Source organism: Podarcis liolepis (assembly GCF_965112155.1).
Source record: "Podarcis liolepis genome assembly, chromosome: W".
Taxonomy (NCBI): Eukaryota; Metazoa; Chordata; class Lepidosauria; order Squamata; family Lacertidae; genus Podarcis; species Podarcis liolepis.
This window is the reverse complement of record NC_139568.1, coordinates 24,594,505-24,613,168: the sequence shown is the minus strand read 5'-3', so window position 1 is coordinate 24,613,168 and position 18,664 is coordinate 24,594,505.

The window sequence follows — 18,664 nt, the reverse complement described above, 5'->3', positions numbered from 1 at the left end:
CCAGGTGAATGAAGTGTTCAGACAGGATAAGCAGATAGGTTTTGAATAGGAGCCTTCAAGATTTGAAAGAGAACTTCTGAATAGTAAAACCAAAATAATCGCAAAAATGTATAGGCTTCTTTTAGACTGCGAAGTAATGGATGAGGAGGTTAAGGCTTCAATGATAAAGTGGGCCCAAGATGTGGGCCGTCCAATTATGCTAAAAGATGGGGAAAACTGATGGAATGTAAATTTGAAATTTACAGCCAGCTATAATATAAGAGAGAACATGATGAAAATGGCACATAGGTGGTACCTCACTCCTTCCAGATGATCAAGAATGTATAAAAATTTGGCGAATACTTGTTGGAGATGTGGAGGAAATAACGGTGACATGAGCCACATGTGGTGGACGTGTGAAAAGATTAAGATTTTTTTTGGGGGGGGGGATATACGATGAATTTAAAAAGATGATGGGGATAACTTTTACGAAAAAACCGGAGGCATTTCTATGAAGTATTTTAGATAAAGAGATCCCAAAAAATCTAAAAGAGGTATTCTTGTATGCAACCGCAGCAGCTCGTATACTTGTGGCCAAGGGATGGAAAGATCACGAGGCTCCAAAAATAACAGATTGGCAAATCAAATTACAGGAATTGGTGGAGACGGCTCAATTGACTAGCAAACTCAGAGGAATCTCAAAGCAAAAATTTGCAAAAAAAATGGGATGGTTATACAAGATATGTTCAAAAATACAATAATAGTTTTGACTCCATGCTAGCATTCGAGTGATAAAGGAACTAAAAGGAGGTGGACAACAATTAAGGATTTATTATGTGTTCGGAATGTATTGGAAAATTTATATAGAAAGGATTATTGTTTTGTGTACATTCCATTGTAAGAATGGAAACAGAGCCAGAGCCACAGCCACAGCCTAAGTCTGAAACAGTCCTTGATAGAGTGCCAGAGCCAGAGCGAGACCCTGAATCAGTGCCAGAACCAAGCCCTCATTCAGAACCAGAGCCTGAGAAAGAGCCAGAGCCAGAACCAGAGCAACAGCCACAGCCACAGCTGAAACAGCCCTTGATAGAGAGCCATGTTCGGTAGATTTTTTGCTTTATTGTTCGGCGCCCAGCCACGCTTCCCCTGGGAGCCTCTGTAGATCGTAAAGCAATTAGCAGAAGTACACAGCAGCGTGTGTCGAGAGAGCAGTAAACAAGTCCCACACGTTTCTTCTGTCCTACTATCCCTTTATTTGCTCAAATATAGTGTGTTTACAATTCATAAAGACCATCAGATTCAAGCTGCATTTTCTCTGCGTCCTTCTCTCTCAGTGCAGCGGCTGAACTGCTTTCGGTTCCCACTCAGCTCACAGCATTCCCAGCGGCTTTCGTCACGTCCTGGCTTACTTCCCTTGTAAGCGCCTCCTCTCAGGCTTGAGGCACAGAAGGTTAACCCTTCACTACACCCAACACCCCCTCTTGCCTTGCGCCTGAGGGGAGAATCGACCCTCGGTCGTCCCAAACCCAGACCTTCGCAAAACTCCCCATGTCTTTGGAAGGTGAGTGGCTTCGGGAACCCATCAGCTAGGTTCTTGGCAGAGGGACAATACTTCAGCGCAACTAATCCCTCCTGAACGCTCTGGCACACATTCCGAAAGCGAATGTCTAGGTGTTTAGTTCTAGACTTGAACTGACTTGACTCGGCCAAACGCAGGCATGGTTGATTGTCCTCGAAAACACGTATCGGCAGACAATCCACTTCGCAGACTTCCTGCACTAAGCAAGCATAGAACTTCTCTGCACACCTCTGAAAGAGCACTAAACTCAGCCTCAGTGGATGAGAGCGCTATAAGACTTTGCTTCTTAGACCTCCATCCAACTACTGAGTTCCCAAACTTCACCACTAGGCCAGACACAGACTTGCGATCCTCAAGATTAGCCCAATCCGAGTCCACAAGACAAGTCAGTTTGACTTCTCCTTGTGCCGGCAACCTAAGACAAAAGTCTTTGGTTTCCTACAAATACCTCAGAACTCTCTTGATGCCATTCCAGGCTTGCACACTAGGGTTTGAAGCTTCCCTGATTAGCAGATTGACAGCAAACGCTATATCAGGTCTGCTCCAGTGGGACAAGTACAACAAACTCCCTAGGGCTGACTGAAACACTTCAGTATTTTTGAACGCAGCGCGTTCTACTTGCTGGCTGTCCTTTACAAAACTAGTCTCCATAGGACCTCTCACTCCTGCATAATCACTCATCCTCATTTTCTGAAGCAATTGCTCAATTTTGCCTCTCTGGCTGAGCAAGAAGCTTCCATCCTGTGCACGCTCAACACTGACACCTAGGTAGGTTTTGAGAGCACCAAGCTGTTTAAGCTTGAACCGTTTACCTAGCTCTTTGGCAAAGTTCTCTGCCTGTTCATCTGTCTCTGAGAAAAACAACAAGTCATCAACCCAGATCTGCAAATACTCTTGTGTTGCCCCTGATCCTCTCAAATAAAAGCAACTATCAGCAACACTTCTCCTGAAACCTAGCTCTTCTAAGGCTTCATTCAGGCACATGTTCCAGTTTCTGGCAGATTGACGTAATCCATAGATGGATTTGTACAATCTCCACACAACATCCTGCCTTAGGTTCTCAAACCCCGGAGGAGGAATCATGTACAGCTCCTCCTGGAGATCTGAGTTAAGGTAGGCAACATCCACATCAAAGTGGTTTACCTTCCAGCCTCTCTGTGCTGCACAAGCTAAAAGCGTTCTCAGAGTCTCCGCTCGTGACGTTGGCGAATACACCTTCGTGAAGTGTATTCCCTTCCTCTGAGTAAATCCTCGAGCAACTAACCTGGCTTTATACTGTGGTTCTCCAGCGTCAGTGGGTTTCAAGCGGTAAACCCACCTGCAACTCACAGCCTGCTTGCCCGGTGGCAACTCTGTGAGTGAGAACACACCTAGATCTTTCATGGACTTCATCTCTTTGTCCATTGCCCTGTGCCACTTGCCTGCTTCTTCCTCAGGTAAACTCTGAATATCCTCGAAGGATTCAGGTTCACATCTGGCTGAACCTACCCAGACGCCTGAAGCGTCGTACCTATCAGGAGGCCTCCTTGTCCTCACTGATCTCCTCAGTGTGAATCCTGGTGACCCTGCTGCTTCACTGGGTCCAGCTAAATCACCTTCAGTGTCTTCCCCCTCTGACCTGCTGCGCCTCTTGGGCCTTACAGCTGGTCCAGCAGGTGAGGAAGGCTCACACTTTGGCTCAAATTTGACACTTGCCTGAGGAGGTGTTCTAGGTGTTCGAGAGAGCAGTAAACAAGTCCCACATGTTTCTTCTGTCCTACTATCCCTTTATTTGCTCAAATATAGTGTGTTTACAATTCATAAAGACCATCAGATTCAAGCTGCATTTTCTCTGCGTCCTTCTCTCTCAGTGCAGCGGCTGAACTGCTTTCGGTTCCCACTCAGCTCACAGCATTCCAAGCGGCTTTCGTCACGTCCTGGCTTACTTCCCTTGTAAGCGCCTCCTCTCAGGCTTGAGGCACAGAAGGTTAACCCTTCACTACACCCAAGAAGCCAGAATCAGAGCCAGACGTGGTCTGGTCTTAGCGCAACTGCTCCTCCCACCCGCGATAACAGAGACTGGGTGTTCCAATACACCCCCCCGTAGGGAACCTGCCCCAGCCATTCTGTTGGCTGAGGCCCCCTCCCAGGCAGCCCTGACCCTTTCCCCTTAAAAAGCAAAATACAAACTATACAATAACCTAAAAAATAGTAAAAGAAAAACAAAGCAAGAAACAATTATGCTAAACTTAAAATAATCCCCGCCCCAAGTAAACATTTGTCCCACCCCAGAAAGAAAATAATAACAAAAACAACAAACCACCGTTTGAGGTGCAACAGAGACACAGCCAGAGACAGAGTGCGACCCTGACTCAGTGCCATAACCAAGCCCTCATTCAGAACCAGAGCCTGAAAAAGAGCCACAGCCCGAACCAGAGCAACAGCCACAGCCTGAGTCTGAAACAGTCCTTGATAGAGTGCCAGAGCCAAAGCCAGAGCCAGAGCGAGACCCTGAATCAGAGTCAGAGGGAGAACATGAATGACAGCCAGAGCCAGAAACAGGGCTTGATACAGGGCCGAAGCGCAAAACATAGCTGCAGCCACAGCCTAAAGCCACAGCCTGAGTCTGCAACAGTACTTGATACAGTGCCGGAGCTGGAGCCAGAGCCAGAGACACAGCCAGAGCCAGAACAAAACCCTAATTCAGAACCAGAGCCTTAAAGAGAGCCACATCCTGAAACATAGCCGGGTCAGAGGCAGAGGAAGAGCCATCGTGGGACCCTGAATCAGAGTCAGAACCAGATCTTCATTCAGAACCATACCTTGAAAGAGAGCCAGAGCCACAGACAGAGCCACAGACGGAGCCTACGGGTTACCGGATTTGAAGCTATATTACGAAGCCTCATGTTGAAAGATTGGTATTTATTAAAAAATTGGGATATTTTAGATCTAGAAGGTCATGACACCCGTTTTGGGTGGCATGGCTATCTTAATTATGGGAAAATAAAGACGCATAGGAGTTTTTCAAATCATATAATAAGAAATGCTATATATAAGGTATGGGGAAAATACAAAAGATATTTGGAACAGAAAACCCCAAGATGGAACTCTCCACTAGAAGCAATCTCTGTTAAAAAAAGCAACAACATCAAAGAGAACTGGATAACAGATAGGTTTTGAAAAGGTGCCTTCAAGATTTGAAAGAGAACTACTGAATAGTAAAACCAAAATAATCGCAAAAATGTATAGACTTCTTTTAGACTGCGAAGTAATGGATGAGGAGGTTAAGGCTTCAGTGATAAAGTGGGCCCAAGATGTGGGCCGTCCAATTATGCTAAAAGATGGGGAAAACTGATGGAATGTAAATTTGAAATTTACAGCCAGCTATAATATCAGCGAGAACATGATGAAAATGGCTCATAGGTGGTACCTCACTGCTTCCAGATGATCAAGAATGTATAAAAAATTGGCGAATGCTTCTTGGAGATGTGGAGCAAATAACGGTGAGATGTGCCACATGTGGTGGACGTGTGAAAAGATTAAGATTTTTTTGGGGGGGGTAATATACGATGAATTAAAAAAGATGATGGGGATAACTTTTACGAAAAAAAGGAGGCATTTCTATGAAGTATTTTAGATAAAGAGATCCCCCAAAAATCTAAGAGAGGTATTCTTGTATGCAACGACAGCAGCTCGTATACTTGTGGCCAAGGGATGGAAAGATCACGAGGCTCCAAAAATAACAGATTGGCAAATCAAATTACAGGAATTGGTGGAGACGGCTCAATTGACTAGCACACTCAGAGGAATCTCAAAGCAAAAATTTGCAGAAAAATGGGATGGTTATACAAGATATGTTCAAAAATACAAGAATAGTTTTGACTCCGTGCTAGCATTCGAGTGATAAAGGAACTAAAAGGAGGTGGACAACAATTAAGGATTTATTATGTTTTCAGAATGTATTGGAAAATTTATATAGAAAGGATTATTGTTTTGTGTACATTCCATTGTAAGAATGGAAACAGAGCCAGAGCCACAGCCACAGCCTAAGTCTGAAACAGTCCTTGATAGAGTGCCAGAGCCAGAGCCAGAGTGAGACCCTGAATCAGTGCCAGAACCAAGCCCTCATTCAGAACCAGAGCCTGAGAAAGAGCCAGAACCAGAACCAGAGCAACAGCCACAGCCACAGCCTGAGTCTGAAACAGGCATTGATAGAGAGCCAGAATCAGAGAATCAGAATCAGAGTCAGAACCAGATCTTCGGTAAAGACGTTGTCTGGTCTTAGCGCAACTGCTCCTCCCACCCGTGATAACAGAGATTGGGTGTTCCAATACATCCCCCCGTAGGGAACCTGCCCCAGCCATTCTGTTGGCTGAGGCCCCCTCCCAGGCAGCCCTGACCCTTTCCCCTTAAAAAGCAAAATACAAACTATACAATAACCTAAAAAAATAGTAAAAGAAAAACAAAGCAAGAAACAATTATACTAAACTTAAAATAATCCCCGCCCCAACTAAACATTTGTCCCACCCCAGAAAGAAAACAACAACAACAACAACAACAACAGACCACCGTTTGAGGTGCAATAGAGACACAGCCAGAGCCAGAGCGAGACCCTGAATCAGTGCCATAACCAAGCCCTCATTCAGAACCAGAGCCTGAAAAAGAGCCACAGCCCGAACCAGAGCAACAGCCACAGCCTAGAGCCACAGCCTGAGTCTGCAACAGTACTTGATACAGTGCCGGAGCCTGAAACAGAGACACAGCCTCAAACAGAGCCTGAGCCTCAAACAGAGGCAGAGCCACAGCCACAGCCTGAGTCTGAAGCAGTCCTTGATAGAGTGCCAGAGCCAGAGCGAGACCCTGAATCAGAGTCAGAGTGAGACTTTGAATCAGAGCCAGAGCCAGAGCTGAAAGAAAGCCAGAGCCAGAGCCAGAGCCAGAGCCAGAGCCAGAGCCAGAGCCAGAGCCAGAGCCAGAGCCAGAGCCAGAGCCAGAGCCAGAGCCAGAGCCAGAGCCAGAGCCAGAGCCAGAGCCAGAAATAGGGCTCGATACAGGGCCGGGGCGCAAAACATAGCTGCAGCCACAGCCTAGAGCCACAGCCTGAGTCTGCGGCAGTACTTGATACAGTGCCGGAGCTGGAGCCAGAGCCAGAGCTAGAGACACAGCCAGAGCCAGAACAAAACCCTAATTCAGAACCAGAGCCTGAAAGAGAGCCAGACCCTGAAACATAGCTGGGTCAGAGGCAGAGGAAGAGCCATCATGAGACCCTGAATCAGAGTTAGAACCAGATCTTCATTCAGAACAAGACCCTCATAGAGAGCCAGAGCCACAGACAGAGGCACAGACGGAGCCTAGAGCCACAGCCGAGATCCACAGCCACAGCCGAGATCCACAGCCTGAGTCTGAAATAGTGCTTGATAGACTGCTGGATCCTGAAACAGAGACACTGTCTGAAACTGAGCCTGACGCTTAAACGTAGCCAGGGGCACAGGGAGAGGCAGAGCCTGATACAGTGCTTGATACAGCATAGGAGCCTGAAGCAGAGACACAGCCAGATCCAGAGACACAGCCAGAGCCAGAACAAAACCCTAATTCAGAACCAGAGCCTGAAAGAGAGCCAGAGCCAGAAACAGTGCTTGATAGAGTGCCAGAGCCTGAAACAGAGGCAGAGGTAGATACAGGGCTTGAAACAGCGTCGGAGCCTGAAACAGAGAAACAGCGTGAAACAGAGACAAAGGCTGAGACACAGGCCGAGCCTGAAATAGAGCTAGAATAAGTGCTAGAGCCAAAGACTGACACAAAGCCTAATAAAGATCAGAAGCCTGAGTCTGCAACAGTGTTTGATACAGCGCCAGAGCCTGAAACAGAGACACAGCCTGAAACATAACATGAGCCTGGTTATTAGCATGGCAATTAAAGAAGAGAGAGGCAGAAAGGCTTATAAATAGAGTTAAGTGCAAAGGCAAAATAATAAACAACCCTAAAGAAATAGAGAAACGATTTCTCGAATTCTTTAGAGAAATCTATAAGGAAGGAAATGAAACAACGGAAGAAGTTAAAGAACATTTAGAACAGAACTGTCTACCGAAACTTACTAAAGAACAAAAAGAACCGTTGAATGCCCCTATTACATCGTACGAAATGCAAAGAGCAAATAAGGAAGCAAAGATAGGAAAGCCACCAGGGCCAGACGGCCTACCGGCAATATATTATAAAATAATGGAGGACTTACTGTCTGACCCATTAAGAAGTATCATGAACAACATCTTAAAAGACGGAACCATGCCGGATTCTTGGAAAGACAGCCTTATTGCATTAATTCCAAAACAGGGAACGGACAATCTACTTATTAACAACTATAGGCCTATCACACTTCTAAATAACGATTATAAATTATATGCAAATATTTTAGCCGAAAGATCAAAAAAAGGCTTCCAGATGATGATACACAATGACCAAGCTGGCTTTTTGCCCGGGAGGCACATTTATAGCAACACTAGAAACGTTATATACTTATTAGCGTCTTTAGTCTTAAGAATAGGCAAGAAGGCAGTCTTAATGGCTGTAGATGCAGAAAAAGCTTTCGACAGGGTATCCTGGAAATTTATGAAAGGTCTATTACACCATATGGATTTTGGTATAAAGTATATAAAAGGGTTCAAACTTTGCAGATTCTTGACAAGATGGACTGTTTCAAGAGGTGGCAGAAAGACATTTCGAAATTTGTCTGGCAGGGCAAAAAGCCCAGAATAAAATTTAAAGTACTTACAGATGCAAAAAAAGAGGGGGATTTGCCCTGCCGGACTTAAAACTGTACTATGAAGCAGCAGCGTTTTGCTGGCTGAAAGAGTGGATGCTCCTCGAGAACACAGATATCTTGGACTTAGAAGGTTTCAATAATACATTTGGTTGGCATGCATATCTATGGTATGATAAAATCAAAGTGCATAGGGCCTTTAAAAATCACATTGTCAGAAAAGCGTTATTTAATGTTTGGATAAGATATAAAGACTTGTTGGAAAATACAACCCCTAGATGGTTGTCACCCTTGGAGGCTAAGGCATTGAAGAAACTCAATATGGAGGCTGAATGGCCAAAGTATTGGGAAATCTTGGAACAAGATGGAGATAAATTGAAATTACAGAGTCATGAGAAATTGAAACCTAAAGTACGAGATTGGCTCCATTATTATCAAATCATGGAGGTCTACAAACAAGATAGGAAAATTGGCTTCCAGGTGGAGAAATCAAAATTAGAAACTGAATTGTTAGAACCCAATACCAAGAATTTGTCAAGAATGTATAATTTGCTGCTGAAATGGAATACACAAGATGAAACAGTTAAATCGGCTATGATTAAGTGGGCACAGGACATTGGTCATAACATTATGTTTGCTGACTGGGAATGGTTGTGGAACACCGGTATAAAATTTCCGGCATGTAATGCCCTAAAGGAAAATATTATGAAAATGATCTACAGGTGGTACATGACCCCAGTCAAGCTAGCAAAAATTTACCATTTACCTGATAATAAGTGTTGGAAGTGTAAAGAAACTGAAGGTACTTTCTATCACCTTTGGTGGACGTGCCCGAAGATTAAGGCTTTCTGGGAAATGATATATAATGAAATGAAAAAGGTACTTAAATGTACTTTCCCTAAGAAACCAGAAGCCTTTCTCTTGGGCATTGTCGGCCAATTGGTGTCAAAGAAAGATAGAATTTTCTTTATGTATGCTACGACAGCAGCAAGAATACTCATCGCAAAGTATTGGAAGACACAAGATCTACCCACCGTGGAAGAATGGCAGATGAAAGTGATGGACTATATGACACTAGCTGAGATGACTGGCAGAATCCGTGATCAGAGGAAAGAGACGGCGGAAGAGGACTGGAAGAAATTTAAAATTTATCTTAAGAGCTATTATAAAATTGATGAATGTTAAAATGTCGCGGTGTTGAGAGAAAAAGGGAAACAGTGACATAAGATTAAGTTAGAGAAAGGACTAAGAGGACATATATTTGATAAAATTGCTCAGAAGCTGCTGAAATAATTTTGTAAATAAGGATGCAGAAAGGGGAGGTATGGGGGAGTCCAAGAAACGAAGGTTACGGAAAAAAGGTTTTGAAATTATACATGTTTGTTTGTCTTTTTATTTGTTTGTACTGTTTAAAAAACGCTGTAAAACCAATAAAAATAAATAAATAAATAAATAAATAAATAAATAAATAAAGTATATAAAAGGGATTGAAGCAATATAATCAAAACAAAAAGCTAAAATCATAATCAATGGAAATTTATCACAGGAGTGTGAAATCAGTAAAGGGGTCAGACAAGGTTGCCCCCTATCCCCCTTAATTTTCATATTAACATTGGAAGTTTTATGTAAAGAAATTAGGGAAGAAAAGGAAATAAAAGGGATTCTGCTGGGAAATAGTAGTTACAAAATGAGGGCATTTGCTGACAATTTAATTATAACTACGGAGCAACCAAAACAGAGTTTAAGAAAGGCGTTGGAAATAATATATGGCTACGGTAAAGTTGCGGGGTCCAAAATGAATTTAAAGAAGACAAAACTATTAGTTAAAAATATGTCGCCAGATGAAAAAGCGGAATTAGAACAAATAATACACATTAAAATCTACCCCAAAATCAAGTATTTAGGATTATGGATAACACCAAAGAATATTAACTTATATGAAGATTGTTCGGATATTTCCGTTCCACCTTAAATGGGAGCAGGATGTTTGTGTCACAGCCTGCATATTTCCTGTTTTCACAGGATGTTTCTGTTGTGTCTTTTGCTTTCGTTTTCTCACTCTCTGTGTCTGGAGACACTGACGCAGGCAGTCATGTCTTTCTTTGTTCTGATCAACGCTGAATAAAACTTGTAAATAATGCTCTCCTGAGTGCGACTTTTGCTGTGCATTATCTGCTGATAGAGTGTGCATGAGCTCTAGAATGTGGCAAGATATTTTCTAGAAACTCATGTCGCTAATTGCTGATACTGCATGCCTACGGGAGATCGATGGATCGTCCGGCAGACGGCTTGGGGCCATGATGGACTTTGTCTCCCTGGCAGTATCCCAACAACAGGTTATGGGTCCAGATTCACGGCACTTACAGGAGAGTAAGACTGTGACAGACTGCTGAAAGGTATGTGGAGGAAAAGCGAAAGTGAGGCTTTTCGTTTGCCGCGGCAAGAGCTTTTGATGTCCGGCAGGCCTAATTGGCCTGGGAGCCGAGCCAAGCAGGCTTCGTGATTAATGGGCTGCCGAGATAAGAAGCCTCTGAAGTGAATAAGATTCACGGCTCAAGTAAAAAGCTGGAATGGAGTTTTTCCAAGCTTCTGAGGCTACTGAGTGCCCAAAGTTAAATCGGCACAATTATAAAACCTGGGCAAAATGGTGTGAGAGTTTGCTGCGTCAGTTTGGAGTGTGGCATACTGTGTCTGAAGCCCCTCCAGTTCCTCTGACAGATAGATGGAGAACCCAGAATTCGAGGGCCATTAACGTAATAGTCTTGTCCGTCTCTCTGGAGGAAATTAAAACGTTAGCTGGCAACATGACTGCACGTAAGATGTGGAATGCTTTGAAGATAGCCCACCTGCCAGTCATCCCAGCCCAGAGTTTGACTGCATCGGAGGTCCTGGCTGTTTCCCAGAATGCGAGTGAATGCAGGGATGCCGAGGGCACCGGTTGCAAGCTGCAGGGGGAGCTGACTGTGATGTCATCCCAGGCAGCATTCCAGCCTCCAGGGGGAGCCAAGGAGTCGGCAGCTGAGAACTCTGTTTCTCATGGGAGCCAAGGTCATCCTCACAGATACCGGAAGGCCAGAAGTAAACAGAGGCAGATGCCTGCAGATGGCCAGAAGCAGAGGGAGGGTGAAGAGCCCACGCCAGTGGAAAACAAGGCTTTGTTCGCTGGCACAGCTTCACCAAAGGCTAAAGGCATGTCTGATGGCCAGGAGCAGGGGGGCAAGCTGCAAAAGCCCACGCCGGTGGAAAACAAGGTTTTGCTTGCCAGAAAGACTGCTCCAAAGGCCCAGGGCAGGTTTGTTATTGATTCGGGGTGTACCCGCCATATCTCAAAAGACCGCCATCTCTTTATCTCCTTCAAACCTCAAGAAGGTGAGATCCACGTGGCTGATGGAAAGACGTTGCGAATCGCAGGAGAAGGGACTGTGAGACTGGCAAGTCTGCACACTACCATCAAAGATGTACTATATGTTCCAGGTGTTGCAGACAATTTGCTCAGTGTCCCACAGCTTACTGGGCATGGTTTTGAGATTTCCTTCAAGAGGAGCGTCTGTGCCATCAGAAAAGGCAAAGAGGACATTTTGCATGCAAAGTTTATAGATGGTTTGTTCTGTATAACTTATGATGACAATGGTGCTGTTGCTGTGTCTAATGTTGATTCTTGTTGTGTTGCACAAACTAACAAAGTTCTTCATGCAGGATGCATTCACGATGCACACAGAAGGTTTTCTCACCTCTCTTGGAAGTCACTGGCCAAGATGCCAGAGATGGTTGAGGGTTTGAACATCAAACCCTGTAAGTTTCACATGAAATGTGTATCTTGTGCAGAGAACAAGGTGAAGGTTGTTCCAATAGGCAAGGAGTCTAGCAGGCAGGCTTCCAAACCCTACCAGCTAGTGCATGCAGACCTGGTTGGTTCACTTGCGCCCTCTTTGGGTGGAGCAAGGTACTTCATGGTTCTAATTGATTCTTTTTCCAGGTACATTCATGTGTTTATGCTTGAGCAGAAATCGCAAGCGTTTCCTAAGTTCAAGGCATTCTGTGCTTGGTTGGAGAATCTTCACGGTAAACGTATTGGCTGTCTCTTTACTGATCGGGGCGGGGAGTTCACTTCTCAGCAGTTTGAAGCTTTCCTGACTGAGAAGGGAATCCAGCATGACTTGTCAACGCCTAGATCGCCATGGATGAATGGACTTGCGGAGCGAGCAAATCAAATGTTGCTGCAAGGACTGAAAATCTTGTTGCATGATTGCAATCTCCCTGATAAGTTTTTGGGGGAGGCTCTGTCGAATTTTGTTTACACTTTTAATCACAGATTGTCATCACCTATTGGTTGTACCCCCTATGAGAAGATGTTTGGTAAGAAACCCAACATCAAGCACATGAGAATATTTGGTTCTGACATGTGGGTACACACCCCACAGAGCAACAAGCTTGGGAAGCGTGGGGCACATGGTTTGTTCATGGGGTACGAAAAGGGTGCATACAGGGTATGGATGACTGACTCTAAGTCCATTAAGTTCACAAAGTGTGTTGAGTACAATCCCAAGTGGGGGGGGGGGAATGTGGGAATTTTCCAGAGTTACCCAGAGGAGGATGAAGGTGATGTGAAGAAAGCAGATAATGTTGAGGCAGCTGAGGAAGCTGAGGAAGCTGAGGATGATGATGATGATGATCAGAGTTCGGATTCCAGCTCAGTGGGCGGCGCTGCTGCTGATGTCAGTGACAGTGATGACACAGCAGACTACAAGAGCGCAAAGGTCTCAATCAGACCATGTGATGCATCTGACAATGAACTGGAAGAACCACTGTTCACCATTGGTCACTTTTCTCCTAAGAAAGAGATGAGTCCAGAAGACTTGCGTCTAGTACGCAGATCTGAAAGAGCCACAAAGGGCAGACCTCCAAAGACATTTGCTGATGAGTTTGCTAAGACAGCAATTGCTGTTCTTAGTAGCTCAGAGAAGGTATGGGAACCTTCAAGCTTCAAAGAGGTTCAGGAGTTAACCTCTAAAGATGCTGAGCCTTGGCTTAATGCCATGAAGGCTGAAGTTGATTCCTTGAATAGGAACCAAACTTGGGAACTGGTACCGGTAGTCCCAGGAATGAGACTGGTTGGCAGCAAATGGGTCTTCAAGGCCAAGACAGACCAGAATGGCAAGGTTGTCAGACACAAAGCCAGATTGGTTGCCAGAGGTTTTTCACAGGTACCAGGACAGGATTACCACGAGACCTATTCACCCACAGTCAAATATGAGAGCATTCGGCTGATGCTCAAGATCGCTGCGGAGGAGAAACTGCATGTTTCCCATCATGACATTAATACAGCTTTTTTTGTACAGGATTTTGGGGGAGGAGCTGTTTATGCTTCCACCTGATGGGATGCAGATACAGAAGGGAATGGTCTGTAAACTGCGGAAATCCTTATATGGTCTCAAGCAGAGTGCCAGGTGTTGGAACACAAAGCTCACTGAGACATTGCTTTCTCTAGGTTTTCACCAGGGCAAAGCTGATCCATGTGTGTTTGTCAAGGAGGAGGGGCAAAACAAACTGTATTGTTTATGTTTTGTTGATGATCTTCTGATGTTTTGGAAGAATCAGGCTTTTTATCAAAGCACACTAGCTCAGCTGAAGGAGCACTTTGACATGAAGGATCTTGGTGAGGTATCCAACTATCTTTCTCTGCAGATGGAGAGGGACCAAGCAGGTAATTTTCTGGTACACCAAACACAGAAAATTGCTGATGTATTAACCAGGTTGAATTTGGTTGATGCAAACCCAGCAGACACACCGATGGTGGCAGGTTACCAGGTAGACAGTACTGCTGAAGTGTTTTCTGACACTACGCTGTACAGATGCATTCTAGGCAAGTTGAATTTCATTGCTAGATGTTCAAGAACCGACATACCTGTAAGCACTAACCTGCTTAGCAGACATGCTAACAATCCTACTGTTCAGGATTGGAAAGCTCTGAAGCGCATAGCCCACTATTTGAAAGGGACTTTGCACTACAGGCTGAGGTTCACCAGTCAGAAGACTTGAGGTCTTGAAATCTTTGCAGATGCAAGTTTTGTAAGTGACACCACGGATGGTACAAGCACTTCTGGAGTATGCTACATGTACAACCACTGCCTGTTTGACTGGTTGTGCAGGAAGCAGAGGACAGTAAGCCTAAGTTCCTGTGAAGCAGAACTCAATGCTCTGTCATTTTCACTCATGGATTGTGAATGGTTGATGCAACTGTTTAAGGACATCAGAGTTTCTGTGAAATGTCCTGTACAAGTGTATCAAGACAATAGATCGTGTTTGGCTTTGCTGAACTCAGAGAGTTGCAAGCAAAGAACCAAGTACTTGCAGATTAAGCTACATCGTGCAAGAGAGTGTATTCAGAAAGGACTCATTCAGGTGTCCTACATGCCAGGAAATGAAATTCCTGCTGATCTGTTGTCTAAGGTTGTTAACAGAGAACAACTTAAGGTTTACGTACAAAGGTTGCAATTGGGTTGAACCACAGGTACTACAGGTTACATGGAAAGGGGGAGGATGTTAGGATATTTCTGTTCCACCTTAAAAGGGAGCAGGATGTTTGTGTCACAGCCTGCGTATTTCCTGTTTTCACAGGATGTTTCTGTTGTGCCTTTTGCTTTCGTTTTCTCACTCTCTGTGTCTGGAGACACTGACGCAGGCAGTCATGACTTTCTTTGTTCTGATCAACGCTGAATAAAACTTGTAAATAATGCTCTCCTGAGTGCGACTTTTGCTGTGCATTATCTGCTGATAGAGTGTGCATGAGCTCTAGAATGTGGCAAGATATTTTCTAGAAACTCATGTCGCTAATTGCTGATACTGCGTGCTTACGGGAGATCGATGGATCGTCCGGCAGACGGCTTGGGGCCATGATGGACTTTGTCTCCCAGGCAGTATCCCAATTGTTGGAAAGATATCAAAAGACAGTTGGAGACATGGACAAGGTTAAATTTAACATTCCTGGGCTGTATTTCGGTAATTAAAATGATAGTTTTACCGAAGCTACTCTTTCTATTCCAAACGATTCCAATTACAGGAAAGACCAGCAGTATCAACAAGTGGCAAAAAGAAATTTCTAAATTTTTGTGGAAGGGTAAAAGACCAAGAGTAAAGCATAAGATATTAATAGATACTGTAGAAAGAGGTGGCTACGGGCTACTGGATTTGAAGCTATATTACGAAGCCTCATGTCTTCTCTGGTTGAAAGATTGGTATTTATTAAAAAATTGGGATATTTTAGATCTAGAAGGTCATGACACCCGTTTTGGGTGGCATGGCTATCTTAATTGTGGGGAAATAAAGACGCATAGGAGTTTTTCAAATCATATAATAAGAAATGCTATATATAAGGTATGGGGAAAATACAAAAGAAATTTGGAACAGAAAACCCCAAGATGGAACTCTCCACTAGAAGCAATCGCTGTTAAAAAAAGCAACAACATCAAAGAGAACTGGATAACGTATAACACAATATTAAAGGGGGAGGAGGAGGGTCAACTAATATTGATAAGTTATGAGAAAATAAAAGATCACTTTTCTAGTTGGCTAGATTACTTCCAGGTGAATGAAGTGTTCAGACAGGATAAGCAGATAGGTTTTGAAAAGGAGCCTTCAAGATTTGAAAGAGAACTACTGAATACTAAAACCAAAATAATCGCAAAAATGTATAGATTTCTTTTAGACTACAAAGTAATGGATGAGGAGGTTAAGGCTTCAGTGATAAAGTGGGCCCAAGATGTGGGCCGTCCAATTATGCTAAAAGGTGGGGGAAACTGATGGAATGTAAATTTGAAATTTACAGCCAGCTATAATATAAGAGAGAACATGATGAAAATGGCTCATAGGTGGTACCTCACTCCTTCCAGATGATCAAGAATGTATAAAAATTTGGCAAATGCTTGTTAGAGATGTGGAGGAAATAACGGTGACATGAGCCACATGTGCTGGACGTGTGAAAAGATTAAGATTTGTTTTTTGGGGGGGAATATACGATGAATTAAAAAAGATGATGGGGATAACTTACAAAAAAAACGGAGGCATTTCTATGAAGTATTTCAGATAAAGAGATCCCAAAAAAACTAAGAGAGGTATTCTTGTATGCAACCGCAGCAGCTCTTATACTTGTGACCAATAATTTATTATTTGTACCCCGCCCATCTGGCTGGGTTTCCCCAGCCACTCTGGGCAGCTTCCAACAAAGATGAAAAATACACTAAAATGTCACATATTAAAAACTTCCCTGAACAGGGCTGCCTTCAGATGTCTTCTGAATGTCAGGTAGTTGTTTATCGCTTTGACATCTGATGGGAGGGCGTTCCACAGGGCGGGCGCCACTACCAAGAAGGCCCTATGCCTGGTTCCCTGTAACTTGGCCTCTCGCAGTGAGGGAACCGCCAGAAGGCCCTCGGAGCTGGACCTCAGTGTCCGGGCAGAACGATGGGGGTGGAGACGCTCCTTCAGATATACTTGACCGAGGCCGTTTAGGGCTTTAAAGGTCAGCACCAACACTTTGAATTGTGCTCAGAAACATACTGGGAGCCAATGTAGGTCTTTCAAGACCGGTGTTATATGGTCTCGGTGGCCGCTCCCAGTCACCAGTCTAGCTGCCGCATTCTGGATTAGTTGTAGTTTCCGGGTCACCTTCAAAGGTAGCCCCACGTAGAGCGCATTGCAATAGTCCAAGCGGGAGATAACCAGAGCATGCACCACTCTGGCGAGACAGTCTGCAGGCAGATAGGGTCTCAGCCTACGTACCAGATGGAGCTGGTAAACAGCTGCCCTGGAGACAGATTTGACCTGTGCCTCCATGGACAGCTGTGAGTCCAAAATGACTCCCAGGCTGCGCACCTGGTCCTTCAGGGGCACAGTTACCCCATTCAGGACCAGGGAATCCTCCACACCTGCCCGCCTCCTGTCCCCCCAAAACAGTACTTCTGTCTTGTCAGGGTTCAACCTCAATCTGTTAGCCGCCATCCATCCTCCAACCGCCTCCAGGCACTCACACAGGACCTTCACCGCCTTCACTGGTTCTGATTTAAAAGAGAGGTAGAGCTGGGTATCATCCGCATATTGATGAACACCCAGCCCAAACCTCCTGATGATCTCTCCCAGTGGCTGCATGTAAATGTTGAAAAGCATGGGGGAGAGGACAGAACCCTGAGGCACCCCACAAGAGAGAGCCCAAGGGTCTGAACACTCATCCCCCACCACCACTTTCTGAACACGGCCCAGGAGGAAGGAGCGAAACCACTGTATAACAGTGCCCCCAGCTCCCAGCCCCTCTAGACGGTCCAGAAGGATGTTATGGTCGATTGTATCAAAGGCCGCTGAGAGATCCAGCAGAACTAGGAAACAGCTCTCACCTTTGTCCCTAGCCCGCCGGAGATCATCAACCAGTGCGACCAAGGCAGTTTCAGTCCCATGATGAGGCCTGAATCCCGACTGGAAGGGATCCAAATGGTCCGCTTCTTCCAGGCGTGCCTGGAGTTGTTCAGCAACCACTCGCTAAAACACCTTGCCCAAGAATGGAAGATTTGAGACTGGGCGATAATTGGCCATCGTGGCCGCATCTAAAGATAGTTTTTTAAGAAGCGGTTTAATAACCGCCTCTTTCAGCGGGTCTGGGAAGGCTCCCTCACGGAGGGAAGCATTCACCACCCCATGAAGCCCATCGCCCAGCCCTTCCCGGCTAGCTTTTATAAGCCAGGATGGGCAAGGATCCAGGAGACAGGTGGTTGGCTTCACTCGTCCAAGCAGACTGTCCACATCCTCGGAGGTAACAGATTGGAATTGATCCCACACAACTTGACTAGACAGGACTCTAGCACTCTCCCGCCCTGGCCCTGCTCCCACGGTGGAGTCTACTTCTTCCCGAATCTGAGCGATTTTATCTGCAAAAAACTTTGCAAAATCATTGCAGGAGATCATGTGGCCCGTACTGGGCCCAGATGTCGCAGGTGGTTCCGCTAAATTGTGAACCACCTGAAAAAGTCTCCTGCTGCTGTTTTCTGCAGATGCAATAGAGGCGGCAAAGAAAGTCTTCATCGCCGTCGCTATCGCCACTTGGTAGGCTCGACGTTGAGCTCTAACCTGTGTCCGTTCAGATTCGGAATGAGTTATCCGCCACCGGTGCTCTAGCCGTCTCAACGATTGTTTCATTGCCCTCAGATCCGTGGAAAACCACGGGGCTGTCCGGGCTCCATGCAATCGGAGAGGGCGCTTCGGAGCCAAACAGTCAATAGCCCTGGTTAACTCCACATTCCAGCGGGCCACCAGGGAATCGGCTGAAAGGCCATCAACACGGGATAAAGCATCCCCTACCACTCTCTGGAAACCATTTGGATCCA